Source organism: Pinus tabuliformis, chromosome 1_1 (assembly GCF_031772625.1).
Source record: "Pinus tabuliformis cultivar Carrire ecotype Pingquan chromosome 1_1, CPIR1, whole genome shotgun sequence".
NCBI lineage: Eukaryota > Viridiplantae > Streptophyta > Pinopsida > Pinales > Pinaceae > Pinus > Pinus tabuliformis.
This window is the reverse complement of record NC_142297.1, coordinates 698785393-698790816: the sequence shown is the minus strand read 5'-3', so window position 1 is coordinate 698790816 and position 5424 is coordinate 698785393.

The following is a 5424-nucleotide window of genomic DNA, read 5'->3' as shown; positions in this document are numbered from 1 at the left end:
ATATAATTTATTTCTTTTTTATTTTAATATATTCTCTTAAGTTGCCACGTTCGCTGGTACGGTGGACTGTTTCTCTCTTTGAGGATTTTAACCACGTAAACATTGGTGTACTAATGTTTGATGTGTGTGTGTATGAGCATTTGTCTCAAGGTATTTTCCCTTTGTGGATATACTCAGTTTTCTCTCTCTTCATTGCCATTGAAGTTGTACTGCAAAAATTTATCTACCGTGGTTTTAAAATCTGTCATTGTTTATGGATACATTTAGAAATCATTTTTATTTGTCAGGAATCCGTTCATGTCCTGGCACATTCATGGAAAGTGTTTTATTTGGCCAGCACATTGTTGATTAGGCCTCATTAAAGGTTTGTAGCTTGTGTAACCACCGTTTTTGTTTTACTTATCTGTTGTCAACACCACAATCCAAGCCTAGAGGTCCCCATCCGTTTCCACTTCATGGTTTTCCAAGTTGTATTTCTGTCATGTTATTACACTTCACCTTGACTTCCTCTTTTTTCAGTAATTGCAGAGCTTTGTATACTTGTTTGACCTTATATGTTGATTAGGCCTCATTAAAGGTTTGTAGCTTGTATAACCACCGTTTTTGTTTCACTTATCTGTTGTCAACACCACAATCCAAGCCTAGAGGTCCCCATCCGTTTTCACTTCATGGTTTTCCAAGTTGTATTTCTGTCATGTTAGTACACTTCACCTTGACTTCCTCCTTTTTCAGTAATTGCAGAGTTTTGTATACTTGTTTGACCTTATATTTTCAGCAGGGACTGACGAAGCAATGGTGGAAAAGAGAAGTTTACCAGATAATGGGGTCAGATATCCCACAAATAATCCAAGATAAAAACCTAATCATTGAGGAGGGGGTCTTCATTTTCCATTTTAGCTTCATCTCTACCCCAAAGTGCACAGAATTAGTTGGGCTCCGAGGACTGACTTATTTTAATCCTAAAATTCTAAAATCCCCGAGAGTGGCAAGTCACTTCCAGAAGAATAAAAATGTGTAAATTTGTCCACCTTGGGCAAGGGTCTCTGAGGTCTTCTTTACACATTGGTATTTGTTCTAGTCTGTCTTTATGGGATGGCCTTACACTCTCAGTATTGAACTGTTGAATCACAGCCCTTCCCTTGCCCTTAATTCAACAGCCCCTCCCTTGCCCTCTTTTTGAGGAATAGAATTTCTGGTGCATGAAAAAAGAGCTTATGGAATACTTCAACCTACCCTTCCTCCTCTTTTATAAGGAGTTAATTCATTTTAAGTTCTTAAATTATCATCTTGTTGCATTTCTTTTGGTCTTCATTTCATCATTCTAATCCAAGTCACCTCTAATCCCTTACTAGTGTTATTTCTGCCCATGTTTTTGATCGGTTTTGCCTTAACTGATATGAATCAAAATTCATTTTGAATGTCCACAAAGCAGGGAGCTAGAAGACCAATAAAGATAATTCATGCCATCTAAACAAAAGCAGGTGTGAATGTGTCATGTTCATGTACAGAGCTCACATAAATTCCAACTCCTTGTAACATAGGATTGAGGCTATTGTTATCATAATTTTGAAAAAATCTTCTCTCGTCTCTTTCAAGACTTGTGTATTCCATGTTTAAATGTTTAAGACGAACAAAGTCAAGAAAAGGATTGATCTTGTAGATTAAAGACAATTGCTTGTATTACCATTTAAATAACCAAGACTTCCTTGTTGTCGTAAGTTTTAAACTTTTGTAATAAAGCAATGCACACACAGATTCTTTATGATATAGAAAAGTAAAGGATAGCATTCACAGACGGTACTTACGAAATTATACCCTGAAAACCTTTAACAGTGAAAACTAACAAATGTTTAGAGTCACATATCTAACTCCTATTATATTAACTTCACCATTTACAATACAATAATGTAGGACTATGTGGCATCCAAAAACCTAATCCGTAAACCCTGATTAGATTTCTTGACCAGAATTACATTTCAATGGAACAAAAAACTGTTGCCCAAAAACACCAAAAATAAGCTAGAAGCAGACCAAAAACAGCCCAAACGTTAGCCCCTGAACCCTTGGGCAAGGGGGGTCTAATTGGCCTCCACATGACACAACACAATGCCTGAAACTGACCATGCAAAGAATATAACACGTACCCAACAGCTCTTTGGATTCAAAAGTATTCGCTATTTTCGTTGCCAAGCACTGTGCATGTGTGGAAATATGAAATCAAAAATGGTTCATTTTTTTGGTATAGAAACACTACTCCCAGGAAGTCATCATAATTAGGGGAGTCAACCCATGTCCTAAATCTGTTTGAGCCAACAAGATGAACATTCAACTTGCCAGTCAAAATCAAAATAACTCTTGACTGACTAGGTGAGTCGAGGAAGTAAGACTCAGGAAACTCATGTCATGTACAGATTCCCTTTACAGGCATGTATCTCTTTCTTTGCATGATACAGCTGAAGAAATGGTATAATGGATTAGCAAGTTATAAATCATGCAGTATTAATAATTTTTTTGTAAAAATATAGGATAACAACTCTTAACTGACTAGGTGAGTCAAGGAAGTAAGACTCAGGAAACTCATGTCATGTACAGATTTCCTTTACAGGCATGTATCTCTTTCTTTGTATGATACAGGTGAAGAAATGGTATAATGGAGTAGCAAGTTATAAATCATGCAGTATTAATAATTTTTTAGTAAAAATATAAGATCATATATACATACAGAATGATGTTGTCACCTTGTAATTAAAATATCGAGATCTGATAATAGTTCTAGGCTTGAAAAAAGTAATCTGCCTGTGTACTGGCTGTCCTTTGATCTACTATGCCATACTATTACTAAAATTACTTATTAGCAATGTATTACATATATACACAAATTATTAGTGTCTTGTTTCCAAAACTCATATGGTTATAATAAACCACAACTGTTTCATATAAACGAATGAAAATTTCAAGAGAATTGGTAACTTTGATACGATCGGCTGCCACTATTACATCAGATACAACTATTTCATAAATTCTACTAATGGGCCAGTTGCAACATGTCTCTAGAGACTTGAACCCATGCAGCTGGGAAAACAAACTGTCCACCAAACCACTTGAGCTAAGATCCTTTGACACAACTGTTTCCCATTTGATGTGACTGTTTATAGCTATTTTGAAACAGTATTTTTTCATAAAGTCCTAAAATGGTTAAAAAAGACTGTATGGTCATTTTTCAAACATGTCTCCAGAGACTTGAACCCACGCAGCTGGGCAAACAAACTGTCCACCAAACTAATTGAGTTAAGATCCTTTGACACAACTGTTTCCCATTTGATGTGACTGTTTATAGCAATTTTGAAACAGTATTTTTTCATAAAGTCCTAAACTGGTTAACAAAGATTGTATGGTCATTTTTCAAGTGCCTTGATCGGTGCTGAGTGTAAGTTTTGGAACATACCAATGAGTGGGGAAGCAAATTGTACAAGTATCACCTTGCAAAAAACATCTATCATAATGTTACCTGACATCCAAAAGCATCCTCAGGTCTTGCACATTACATTTCAAGCAGCCTGGAGTGGATTGTGGGTGGTAAAGAGCCAAATATTGGGGGATGAAACAGGGCAAGATTCCTGTTTTACTTTTGAAAACATCCCTGGCTCACATTCATGTTCCACTCTATTCCCTTTCACAGTAGTAGTAGTATTGACAATTTTCTACTCTGTCACCTAACTCGATTGTCAACCCTTGTTGAGGGTTCGTTGCCTGACCGGCTGAAGAAATGAAGATGATACAAAACAATCCAGCATTTCTATTAGAAGACTCTATAGTGCTAAAATTTCAAAAAGTGCCAAATTTCAAGTCAGAAGATTACAGGACGCTTTGGAGAATGAGAGTCTCTATTATTGGGAAATCGTTTTCATTATTGAATATCTGACTCGAAATCAATAGGCTTTAACCATTCAGCCATGGATGCCGGATAAAGATCAACATATTCATTCTATAATATGAGTATAGACTATATGACGAAGATAACGATATAACGATTGGTTCTACTCAAACTTATCCTTCAATGTTTTCAGATGCCCATACTAGCAAAGCATAGTTGATGCTATTATTGTGTAAGACATTTGTATATACAAAAAGGATAAATGCACGTACATACAATGGATAGATACATGCCTTTGTGGTAAATCATTGGTGTTGATGAATTCAACTTCAAAGACCTTAGCATACATTTGGATACCATCGTACCCAAATATCTTTTATGGGAAGGTTTCAGTTGTTGGCAGAGGTTTCTAGGTTGGCAATCAGAAAAAAGGTCCCTGATGCATATGATGCTGTGGTTGATTGAAGAAGTCTCTGATGAATATGATGCTGTGGTTGATTGAAGAAGTCTCTGATGAATATGATGCTGTGGTTGGGACGGAGGAGATCATTCAAGCAGCATTGTGTATATGAAGCACAAATGCATGCCTTTGTGGGAAATCATTGATGGTGATGACTTCAACTTCAAAGACCTTAGCATGCATTTGGATACCATTTTACCATGAAAAAGTTGTGAGAGGGTCTCAATGCTAATTTTGAAGTGATGGAAGGTTTATTCTAATGCATTAGAAGGACATCTCAAATTCGATCATTTAATAGGCAATTTAATATTTCGTCAATTTTTAAGGTGGGCCTGCCAAGTGTAAGTCTTGGGGCACTTTGGCAGAATAGACAGTCTCACTTTTGGCTTATTATGAAAAGTATTCTGGTGGTAAGTGTTGTTCAGCTGGCTGTAGTAATTGTACTGCTTCGAAAACTGGAGAAGGGCACAATTGCTGCAGAAGCTAGCAAAAAGATTGTCGATAAGGAAGTTGAAGGCATTTTTGCATGTGATATTAGCAATCCAAGCAAGGAAAATGATATTATGTGCTGACTATCTTTGCTTTTCCTTAAATTTAAAGACTAATTCAAATTATGTAACTGTGTGGTCTTCCTAATATTTGACTCATGAATCTTTCAATTCATTTATTAATTTTGTCATAGGGCATATGCTAGATGTAAAATGCAAGAAATTTGGCCTTCTATGTTGGGAGAATTATGGAAATCATGCTCGTAAGCTCCAAAAAATTGTCGATCCAAATCTGTAGTGCTTCTAGATTTCGAGTGTAATTAGATTACGTTTAAGAATATACACCCCAAGGAGCAAAAGTCACTGGAATAAAAGATGGGTACACAAACAATTTTGTATGTGCATTGCAATATTTGACTCAATAAATCTTTGGAAGAAAACAAGACATGAGTGTAAAGGTTTAATTCAAATATTGGATTCGATTGTTTTCTTGGCTCAGGACTTGCTTTTATTTGATGTTGTTTCATGCCCATTTTCATAGTTGATCATCCAAGGAGTTTATAAACTATTGCTATTTGTTATTTAATCTTTTTTAAAGCTTG